This window comes from Vulpes lagopus, chromosome 9 (genome assembly GCF_018345385.1).
Source record: "Vulpes lagopus strain Blue_001 chromosome 9, ASM1834538v1, whole genome shotgun sequence".
Taxonomy (NCBI): domain Eukaryota; kingdom Metazoa; phylum Chordata; class Mammalia; order Carnivora; family Canidae; genus Vulpes; species Vulpes lagopus.
In genome coordinates, this window is record NC_054832.1 from 48638329 (window position 1) to 48650902 (window position 12574).

General features: G+C 41.9%; 1 pseudogene; it reads left to right on the forward strand.

Annotated features, from left to right (window-relative positions):
* Positions 1 to 726: 726 nt before the first annotated feature.
* On the forward strand, positions 727 to 2246 carry LOC121499113 (annotated as a pseudogene).
* The last annotated feature ends 10328 nt before the right edge of the window (positions 2247 to 12574 follow it).

Here is a 12574-nt window from a genome sequence, read left to right on the forward strand (position 1 = left end):
TCTCATTTTAAAGTGAAGGCTGGTAGCTTCTGTCACAGTAACAGGGGAAATTGTCTCAATTTCTACTATCTGTAATTATTGTAATTTTTGTAAATAAACTCACTTTTGTTTGGAAAAAAAATAGATGTTCACCACAATGTATTTATAATAGAAAAAAAATCTAGAGACAACAGAAATGTCAGTGATAAGAAGAGAGTGGAAAAAAATTTATTGTATATCAGAAAGATGCAATTTCAAAAAGACATTAATTTATTTTCAATATACTTATTAAGTATATGTGTTTACATTTACAGATTATTTTATAGATTACAAATTTTTATCTAGACAGAAATTCCAATTCCAATAAATAACATAGTATAATTGCTTAGGGAAAAAGCTGCAAAGAAAAATACTTTTGAAAATCTTCATGGTGGAATTTATTCATTGTTCAAAACATTTATTAGATTACCCTTAGATGCTGGCAGTTTTGGGGTGTCTGGGTAGTGCTGTTGGTTAAGTGTCTGACTCTTGGTTTCAGCTCAGGTTGTGATCTCAAGGTTGTGATCTCAGGGTCATGAGATGGAGCCTGTGTCAGGCTCTGCACTCAGTGTAGGGTCTGCTTAAGATTCTTTCTGCCCTCCCCTCCTCTAAAATAAATAAATAAATAAAATCTTTAAAAAAAAAAAAAAAAAACAGGTTCTTGCCGGAAGTGGAGAGCAGCTGATCGCAGTCGGGAGGTGGTACATTATGGCTGACATGCAAAATCCGGTGGAAAGATTGGAGAGGGCACTGGGCCTCCTGGAGGCAGTATCCCATGCCTCTGACATGCACTGTGGGTATGGAGACAGTGCTCCAAAAGCAGAAGCAGCTCCATGTGTGCAAGCATTTGCCTCACTCCTTGCTGGTCCTATGGCCAAGTACCTGAAGGTCAATAAAGATACTGGGGGAGATGTGCAGAAACATGTGGAGATGGTCCACAGAGGTCTGAAGTTGGAGCGAGCTCTCTTGGTTACAGCCTCTCGGTGTCAGCAGCCGGCACACAATAAGCTTTCTGACTTGTTGGCACCCAAATCAGGGCAGATCCAAGAAGTGATAACCTTCTGGGAGAATAACTGAGGCAGCAAGTTGTTGTCAGTGAAAGTATCCAGGCCCTGGGTTGGGTGGCTGTGGCTCCCAAGCCTGATCTTTATGTGAAATAAATGAATGATGCTGCCCTGTTTTACACAAACCGAGTCCTCAAGGAGTACAAAGCTGTTGATAAGAAGCATGTGGATTGGGTCAAAGCTTATGTGAGTATATGGACAGAGCTACAGGCTTACGTTAAGCAGTTCCATACCACCGGACTGGCCTGGAGCAAAACGGGGCCTGTGGCACAACAACTGAGTGGACTGCTATCTGGACCCTCTGCTGGATCGGGTTCTCCTCCCCACCCACACCAGGCCCACCTCCCACACCAGACCCCACCAGTTCAGGCTCAAATGAGTCTGCTTCCCGCTCAGCACTGTTTGCGCAGATTAATCAGGGGGAGAGCATCACACATGCCCTGAAATATGTATCTGATGACATGAAGACTCACAAGAATCCCTCCCTAAGGCCCAGAGTGGTCCAGTACCAAGTGGTCCCAGACCATTCTCTGCACCTAAGCCAGGAGTTAGCCCATCCCCCAAGCCAACCACAAAGAAGGAGCCAGCTGTACTTGGAACTGGAGGGCAAGAAGTGGAGAGTGGGAAATCAGGAGAATGTTTCCAACCTGGTGATTGATGACAGAGCTGCAACAGGTGGCTTACATATACAAATGTGTCAACACAACACAGCAAATCAAGGGCAAAATAAACTCCATTATGGTAGATAACTGTAAGAAACTTGGTCTGGTGTTCAATGATGTGGTGGGCATTGTGGAGATAACCAATAGTAGGGATGTCAAGGTTCAGGTAATGGGTAAAGTGCCAACCATTTCCATCAACAAAACAGCTGGCTGCCATGTTGACCTGAGCAAGAATTCCCTGGATTGCGAGATAGGGCCAAATCTTCTGAGATGAATGTCATCATTCCTACCGAAGGCGGCGACTATAATGAATTCCCAGCCCTGAGCAGTTCAAGACCCTATGGAATGGGGAGAAGTTGGTCACCACAGTGACAGAAATTGCTGGATAAGAGAAGTGCCACTGGGTTCTTTGCCCTCCCCCTCACACCATGGGATAAATCTGTATCAGGACGGTTCTTTTCTAGATTTACTTTACCTTTCTGCTCTTAAACTGCTTCTCTGCTCTGAGAAACACAGCTCCCTGCCTTCACTGAAATATACCTCAGGCTGAGATTTGGGGCAGGAGAGCAGGTCAGCTGGTCTTCTGTAGGAAGGTACGGCTTCTCCCTATCACCCCAACCACACCGCCAGTCCATTCTCTGGGAACCACACACCAGGACTGGTGTGTTTTAGGTTTCAGCCTTTGGGGGTTATTTGACCAACAGTCTTTCCAGAAGAATAAAGCAGTCCCCAGGGATTAACAGATGAGAATGTTCACACAAGGTCATCTTTTTCTAACAATGAGCGTGAAGGTAGCAGAGGCTGGGGGAGATCCTAGCCAGTTCTTCTAACCAAACTAATTTTTCACTGCTGACCAGCGAGGCAGGGCTTGCACTGGACCAAAGGCTGAAGCTTGGCCATCTAGCATTCCAAGCATCATTGTTTCCTGTAAGCATTCCTTTTATTCTGCATTCCATCCTGGCTTGGCCTGAACCTGGGTGCAGGTTCTCCTGTATCAGCTGCTGGCAGTGCCCTGCATCCAGGCCATTTAAAAGAGTCTTGGCCCCTTCCTTTCACTGGGGTCCCTGTCCAGCACCTTCCTATAGAGACAACTTAGACAAAAAAAGACAAAAAAAAGAAAAAGAGGAAAGCACACCATTCCGAGGAGTCTGAAATTCCTTCCTCCTTCTGTGCTAGGTTCCTGTCCACCTTCATTGCCTCCTTTGCCCTGTCATGCTCACCTGTTTTTGGTTTCTGTCCGGGCATCTGATCAAAGGACTAACGTCTCCACTGCAGCCTGGTTTTAGGTCTTATATAAAAATCTTGCACAGCACTGCTGATGTAAATTACAGTTTTTCTCTCTAGGACACTTACTAAAATATGCAACTTTTTTGGTGGGAAGTGAGATTGTCCTGTTGACTTCTACACATTTCCTGAGGCCTGTGGAAATAAACCTTTATGTACTAAAGTTATACAGAAAATGGAATAAAATTAATACCAAAAAAAAAAAACTAAACAGAACAAAAAAGACAAAAATGCTAGGCAGTTTTAAGCAAAGGGAATATAGACTAGTCAGCCTCCAGGATAGTCTTCAATGATCCTCACCTCCTGGTATTTAATTTTTTTTTGTGTAGTCGCCTTCCTTACTGAATAGGATGAGCATATATAAATAATAAACAGAGTGGAAGTGATAGTGTATGGCTTCTGAGTTTAAGTCATAAAAGACACTGCAATTTCTCCCTTGCTCTCTTGGATCCTCAGCCTGGAGGTAGCCAGCTTCCACATCGTGAGAATACTCAAACAGCCCCAGGGAGAGGTCCTCCCAGAGAGGGTTTCTGGCATCCTGGCACTAGTCAGTACCAACCTATAGCCATGTGAGTGAGTGGCTTTGCAAGTAGATCCCCTCAGCCCCAATCAAGGCTTCAGATGACTGCTGCCCCGGCCAATACCTAATTGAACCTCAGGAAAGACCCTGAGCCAGAACCATCAAGCCAAACCACAAGCCAAATTCCACATCCACTAAAATTATGAGATAATAAATGAGGACTGTTGTTGTGAGTGACTAGATTTTGGGGTGATTTGTTACATATTAGAAAACGAATACAGAAGCAAGCAAACAAAACCAGATAGAAAGCTCTGCCTTTACGGAGCTGACATTCCAGCAGGAGGAGACAGATAAAAAACAAAATGAATAAATATATGGTATGCTATGGAACAATAATGGGATAGCAGAGAAGGAATGTAGGTGGACTTGGAATTTTACAGAAGTAGTCAGTGAAGCCCTTCACTGAAAAAGACATCTCAGAGAAGATCTGAAGGACATGAGAAAGGAGCCTTGCAGATATTTAGGAGGAGAGTGCTCCAGGCAGAAGGGTTGAGGAGTTACATGCTTGGCATGGATTACAGAACAGTAAGAAAGCAGTGGGACCAAGGGGGCAGGGGAGGGGGTCACATATGGCTTCACAGGCTAGAGTAAGCACTTTGGCTTTTACTCTGAATGACGTGGGAACGTTGGGGATTTTGAGCTGAGGAAGGACATGATCTGATTAACATTTTAACAGGATTCCTGTGGCTGCTGGGTTTGCATAGAGATTAAAGCAGGGGAACCAGTCAGGAAGCTATCATAATAATCCAAATGAGCAACAATCCAATCATGAAATGGGCAAAAGACATGAAGAGGAATCTCACAGAGGAAGACATAGACATGGCCAACATGCACAGGAGAAAATGCTCTGCATCACTTGCCATCAGGGAAATACAAATCAAAACCACAATGAGTGAGATACCACCTCACACCAGTGAGAATGGGGAAAATTACCAAGGCAGGAAACAACAAATGTTGGAGAGGATGCGGAGAAAAAGGAACCCTCTTGCACTGTTGGTGGGAATGTGAACTGGTGCAGCCACTCTGGAAAACTGTGTGGAGGTTCCTCAAAGAGATAAAAATAGACCTGCCCTACGACCCAGCAATTGCACTGTTGGGGATTTACCCCAAAGATTCAGATGCAATGAAACACCGGGACACCTGCACCCTGATGTGTATAGCAGCAATGTCCACAATAGCCAAACTGTGGAAGGAGCCTCGGTGTCCATCAAAAGATGAATGGATAAAGAAGAGGTGGTCTATGTATACAATGGAATATTACTCAGCCATTAGAAACGACAAATACCCACCATTTGCTGCTACGTGGATGGAACTGGAGGGTATTATGCTGAGTGAAGTAAGTCAATCGGAGAAGGACAAACAGTGTATGTTCTCATTCATTTGGGGAATATAAATAACATTGAAAGGGAATATAAGGGAAGGGAGAAGAAAAAGACTCCTAACTTGGGGAAACGAACTAGGGGTGGTGGAAGGGGAGGAGGGCGGGGGGTGGGGGTGACTGGGTGACAGGCACTGAGGGGGGCACTTGACGGGTGCCCTGGATGAGCACTGGGTGTTATTTGTATGTTGGTAAATTGAACACCAATAAAAAATTAATTTATATATAAAAAAATAATAATCCAAATGAGAGGAAGGTGATGGAGAATAAAATCAGAATATAATCATGGCTGGTTATTTGTTTTCTTCTTTATATTTTTCTGAATTTTCCATTTTAACAATGACTCTTCATGGCCTTCCCGATCCAAAAGAAAAACAAGTCTTCAAGGAGGCAAATGTTTGTGAGAACTTTTAGTCCTCTGTATTTTCTGGTTATATTTATGAAAATATAGATGCCCATGTAATTCTTAGTAGGATTTCAGCAAAACAGGGGTTGCTACAAAACGACACAAAGAAAAAAAGTTAAAAACTGTCGACTTTAGTCTGTGCAGACTCAACATAACCATTTCAAATGAAAAACAAAATTATTGTTGAGCTTTAGACAGCTTGAGTGTTTGCATTATCAACTAAACTTGATAATTACAAAGCCCAGCATCCTTTCATTTTTTACTTTGAAATACCGTTCAAATTTAGAGGTCAAATTGCAATTAAACAGCACACTGCCTTCTTTGCCGTTGCCAATTTTAAACATGAGTTTTAAACATGCATCTGCTAAATATTCCACAATGCCTGTAATTTTTAACCATTACTCGCATTTTAACCAAGCATCATAGAAAAATGTGCCCTGGGGCACCTGGGTGGCTCAGCTCATTAAGTGTCTGCCTTTGGCTCGGGTCTTGATCCTAGAGTCCTGATGGGAGTCCTACCTCCAGCTCCCTGCTTGCTCCCTGCTCGGTGGGGAGCCTGCTTCTCCCTCACCCTCTGCTGCTCTCCCTACTTGTGCTCTCTCACTCGTGCTCTCTCTCAAATGAATAAATAAAATTTTTAAAAAATAATGTGCCCTTGGAATGCCTGGGTGGCTCAGCGGTTGGGTGCCTGCCTTCGGATAGTGAACCGGGATTCGGGATCGAGTCCCGCATCGGGCTCCCTGCGAGGAGCCTGCTTCTCCCTCTGCCTGTGTCTCTGCCTCTCTCTCTCAGTCTGTTTCTCTCATGAATAAATAAACAAATCTTTTAAAAAGTGCCCTGTGAATATTTTCATTGCCTTTGTGCTATGTATTTGAGCATTCTTAATCTTCAAATATTTCATATACAAGCTCTCCTTTGTGACTATACTTAGTTTAGTTCCAGGGTTTCTAGGCACTTGGCCAGGATATTACTCTGGATAAAAATCTGTTCAAATAAGTTAAAAATATATATGTTGAGCACCTAACATTCCTGAGGAACAGTGCTACAAGAAGATAAAAATAAGTGTTCTTCTAGGCATTTTTAGTCACGGGAAAGGTGACAGAGCTCTAAAGTCAGTTCTGTATATTGGCTACAATACCTTGCTTGCTTTTTTATACTTCAGGGCATTTTATTTCATTTAGCAAGTGTTTATGCCACACCTCCCCTGTGCTGGAAATACGGAATCCTAAAAAAAAAAAAAAAGAAAAGAAATACGGAATCCTACGTGGGGACACAAGGGCAACTGAGTCAGAGACCGGCCCTTGAAGAGCACACGGACTAGTCGAGAGACAAACATGCATACAAGTAATATGATATTTGAATTACAGAAAACATATAGTGAAACGCTAAAGCCTGTGACCTACCTCCTGCAGCTTAATAATAACCCATAGAAGTGAATCATTTTTCCTTCCCCCAAAAGGGCTAATCGTCTCTTTTCATTTACAGGTTCTAACCCTCCAGATATTTCCAGGAATTTGGCCTAGTTAGAAAGGTGGGGGATCCTGTCCATTCTGCTCCACTTTATTATACAGACTGTGTTACAGATATGTTTATTCTCAGTCTAAAATTAAATGCTCTGTCACTGAGGAGTCAGAGGGAAACTATTTCCATAATTAATCATGAAAATTTTCATGATCTAATTGGCCCCTCACAAGATATGCAGATTCATTGGAAGATAGCTTTCCTATTTACTTGGCCCACAAAGAAACTATACAGTAAGGCAAAATGCATATCATTTCTATTGACTGTTCTTGCACTGATACTCAGGGGAGCCATAGCAGGTGCGCCATCATCCAGGCTCTCTGTCAGCCATTTCCTGAACCCCTGCCTCCTTGCTTGCCATCATTCCTTCTTCCAATCTACTTTCATGCCGCCAACTAAATTCATTCCCTGTAACGAGCCATAGCATCTGTGGGGGGGAGGGGTGTGGAGGAAAGGGGAGTCCTTCATTGCATATAGAATAAAAATCCAAACTTTGTTATCTGCTTGTCCGTTTTTTCTCCTTTCCCCTTTCTTTTCCTTTCTCTCTTTCTCTTTCTTTCTTCTTCCTTCCTTTCTTCCTCCCATCTTCCTTCTTTCTTCCTTCCTTCTTCTCTTCCCTCTTTCCATCATAATTAAGGCTAAAAGACGTTAGGTTTTAGTAAGGGAGGGGAGATAGCAGCATCCTAGGGAAAGTCAGAGTCTGAGAAGGGTAAGGGAACCATTTCTGCAGGTGGCAGTAGCCAGAGTGGATGATTCAACAGATGGTGTGAGCCCAATGGGGGTGAGGAGCGTATCTTCATGAAGTCAGGATGAAAGAGGTGGCAACAGTGAAGGAAGATTGGTTACTAAGAGGAAGATAATCAAATGAGTGATTAGTATATATATTTAGAATAATGGGAGCCAGGTTTCTTACTTGGTGGAGAAAGAAATTACAAATATGAATAGGTAGAAAGCTAAAATAAATCTTATGGTTTCAACTGGAATTGGAGATACTGACATAAACTCATGGTTTTATAGATAGAAATAAACACAGTTGGTGAGGTGTGGGAACATGTATAGACAGGTAGATAGACAGGCAAATAGTATGTACATCCATGCACGTATTGCCTAGATCTGCCCACTGAGGCCTAGAACCATCAATATTCCAGGGCTTGGCTTCTAAATATTATACTCCACTGAAAGGAACCAGGGCTTCATGGAGAAATGACTAATTCTGGGACTTGGAATACATAGGCTTAAAATGAACCTGAAGTGCTTTGCTGTGACAGAAAGTAAGAAGGTGGCCAATGATCGATGGGAGCAAGTGAAAAGGATATATGTGGGGGAGCACTCACTGGCCAAATCTCAGGCAATGTAAACATCAAAAAGAATTATGATAATAAAAGGCTATAATCCACTGAATAAAATAGCAACCCGTGGGCCTGTATTAATATAAACAAATGAATAAATGAACAAAGAACAAAGTTTTTATTTACAATGGAATGTCAACTGATGACTATAGAAGGAATGACAAAAGTATAAAAATTACAATTTGGGGGCAGCCCGGGTGACTCAGCGGTTTAGTGCCACCTTCAGCCCAGGGCGTGATCCTGGAAACCTAGCATCGAGTCCCACATCGGGCTCCCTGCATGGAGCCTGCATCTCCCTCTGCCTGTGTCTCTGCCTCTCTCTCTGTTTCTTATGAATAAATAAAATCTTTTTAAAATTACAATTTGGGAATCAACACAGTAATAATTAAATTATCCAAGAAACATCAGCGACTACCAAAACCAGCATGAAAGTTTGATGAGGAATAAAATAGTGGCATAGTCTCAAATAGCTCCTCACAAAATACTCATTGATTAAAAGAGGAAAGGAGTAAATCTGTGGCAAGAGTTGAGAAAAAAAATCTTAAGCAACCAAAGTTAACATCCACATAATGGGACAAATTTCAGTCATGAACCACCTGATGGGATGCAATGAGACCACAGCACCACTTCTGTGGTATTTCTGTTTACGTCCTTTCCCAAAAGTATATCCTGAATCAAGTTATGAGGAAACAGAAAAACTCCCAATTATGAAATGTTCTACAAAACAGACTATTATTTTTTAAAGTGTCCAGCTGGGAAAGCCAAAGCAAGATTGAATCACAATTCCAAGTGAGAGTTGATTAAAGAGAGGGGTGCCAGGGTGGCTCAGTCAGTTAAGTGTCCAACTCTTGATTTTATTTTATTTTATTTTATTTTTTTAAATTTTTATTTATTTACGATAGTCACACACACACACACACACACACACAGAGAGAGAGAGAGAGAGAGAGAGAGAGAGAGGCAGAGACATAGGCAGAGGGAGAAGCAGGCTCCATGCACCGGGAGCCCGACGTGGGATTCGATCCCGGGTCTCCAGGATCGCGCCCTGAGCCAAAGGCAGGCGCTAAACCGCTGCGCCACCCAGGGATCCCCCAACTCTTGATTTTAGCTCAAGCCATGATCTTAGGGCCATGGATGGAGCCCTAGGTCAAGCCCTGCATAGAGCCCCAAGTCAAGCCCCAAGTTGAGCACCATTACCCCCCCCCACCCCCAGACTCAGCACTGAGTCTGCTTGTCCCTCTCCCTCCCCTGCTGCTCACTACTCACTCGAGCAGCTAGCTCCCATGCAAGGCACACAGGAGCATTATGTGAGCTAGCCATAGAGCCAGAAACCGACCAACATGCATGCCATGCTTGTAGGGGTGAAAGGAGTCCAGTATGGCTGAGGAAGTGGGAGTACGCAGGTATCTTTGAAGATGACGCTAGTATAATGAGCTAAAGAAGGTCCTTGACAACCAAGAAGGATTTATTTTATTTATTTTGAAAGAGTTTCAAACTGACAGAAAAATAATAATACAAGGTTTTCCTTTTCTGAACCATTTGAGACTAAGTTACTGATAAAATATTCTCATTTCCCCAAACACTTTTCATGCGTATTTCCTACAAATAAGAATATTCTCCACATAACAAAATAGTCACCCAAAATAAGGAATCTAATCATCCTACTACCTACTCACCCTACAAGTACGGCATGCATGTCCATTTCTGGCTCTAGGGCTCGCTCACATCATGTTCCATTCCTAGGCTTCGTAGCTCCATTTGCCTGTAAAAAGTTTGAGTATAAGAAACATTATAACCCTTAAGTGCCTGAGCGTAAGTATCTCAGAAACAGCATAAAACTTAAATTTTTAAATCAAATTAAATCTGGCTCCAAACTTTCACTCTTTAATTTGGCATAAAAATTCCATCTCAGTCTCAAGTACATATGAAGTAAGTGCCTTACCCCATACCCAGAAAATGGAAACTTTCTTTGGTCTTCAGTCCATCACAGTGGCTGCTACAATGCTCAATATTAATGGCTAGATTTCATTGGCAGGCAGAAAGCTCCATCCTTTCTGCAACCCTTGTTGGCGTAAGGATCCTATGCTACTACTCCTCAGGCCATGGTGGTATGTGCCACAAGGACAAAAGCCTCAGACACTTGCAGAAAACTGTTAACCACCCTCTCCCCCAAATATTTCCTCAATTTCCAGAAACTCATCTTCTCCCCTAGGATTAAGCCATTTCCCTTTTCCATTTCCTAAGGAACACCCAGGTGGGAATGTCTGAAACATTTCTAGAAACTTCCATCTTCTGTCCAGAAACATGAAAATGCTTGATAACCATTAGAGACAAAGAAACTCAGACTCGTTATATAAAGCTTTAGCTACCTGAGAATGCTGGTAGAAAAAGTGTCTCTCATTCTTCTAAGACTTCTATTGCTTTGAGTATAAAATACTAATACTAGTAAAACCAATTATACCCCCTTGCTGCTCATCCTCTAAAGTGAGTTGGTAAAGTTTTTAAGTTTTTTTTTTTTTAAGATTTTATTTATTTATTCATGAGAGACATGGAGAGAGAGACAGAGAGAAATCCTGCGGGAAGTCTAATGCAGGACTCAATCCCAGGACCCCAGGATCATCACCTGAGCCGAAGGCAAATATTCAACCACTGAGCCACTGAGGTACCCCAAGTATTTAAATTTTAAAGTTGGTAAGACCAGATATATTTTAGGCTTTGCGGGCTATACAATCTCTGTTATAACTATCCAATTCTGCTGTTATAGCATGAAAGTAGTCATATATAATATGTAAACAAATAAGGCTGTGTTCCAAACTCTACTATGGACACTGAAATATGAATTTAATAGAACGTGCATGTGTCTCAATAATTGTTCTTATCATGATTTTTCCTCCCATTTTAAAATGTAAAACCATCCTTAGCTCATGGCTTGTACAAAAATAAGCAGTGGGCTACAGCTGGCCTTTGGACTGTAGTTTGATTTCTACTCTAAGATAATCAGATGAGAACCTTATTTTTTTTTAAGATTTTATTTATTTACTTGAAAGAGAGTAGGAGAGCATAGAGGGAGAGTGAGAAGGAGAAGCAGACTCCCCACTGAGCAGGGAGCCCAATACGAGCTCAAACCCAGGGCCCTGAGATCATGATCCAAGCCGAAGGCAGATGCTTAACCAACTGAGCCACCCAGGAGCCCCCATATAAAAACTTTAACATGAATGTTTCCAGAATTCAAAATTATTTTCTTCCTTAAATAGCACATTTAAAAAATATTTATCATTTTGCATTTATTACAGTCCTTCAACTTTCTGTCACGAATGATTACTGCATGTGCCCACATCTCTCTCTCCCAGATGACTGTGACCCCTTTATGAGAAAGAAATGGTCAGGTACTTTTTTGAGCTACCACAGAGCTTAGGTGTTCAAACTACTGTGATTGAATGAAACTGAGCAGTGGGGAGAATGAAGTCAAATCAGTGAAACAAGTTTATCACAAAGTATCATCTATACAAGGCTGGCTTTGTTCCAAATAAGGGCTATGAGATTTGTTACGAATGATTTGCAATTATTAATTATATGTGCTCTCATTTTCCGCTTCTCCCTAATTATCCCTGTGTACTTGTTGAATCGCTCACTTTCAAGACAGTCCTTCGCGATCTGTATACAGAACTCTGTATTGCTGAGTTTCACCAGGAAAACTGAGGTTTCTGAAAACTGCTTTTTCCACTTACGCATTTATTCATCATCAAGGTTGTTAGAAAAACTGGAAATAAATTTGCATGTATTTTTACAGATTAGAAAACTTGAAGCTATTTTTTCCTTATATAATGATTCCTTTGGTTCGTAACTAAATGGCTTTTAGAAAATTGACATTTTCTAAAATGGGCAGCCTGGGCAGCCCCGGTGGCACAGCGGTTTAGCGCCCCCTGCAGCCAAGGGTGTGATCCTGGAGACCCGGGATTAAGTCCTGCGTTGGGCTCCCTGCATGGAGTCTACTTCTCCCTGTCTCTCTCTGTCTCTATGAATAAATAAATAAATAAATAAATAAATAAATAAATAAATAAATAATCTTTAAAAAAAGAAAATTGACAAGATACTTTCTTTTGTCCTAGTAATATCTTATGCCCTCATGCTTTGTATTTTGTTAACTCTGCACAATACTCCTGTGAAGTAGGTGGGACAGAAGTAAAGACTCTTTCCAAAAAAAAAAAAAAGACTCTTTCCAGTACAAAGGATTAAAAATAATAATAATAACCCAAGACAGGGCAGCCCGGGTGGTTCAGCGGTTTAGCGCTGCCTTCAGCCCAGGGCCTGA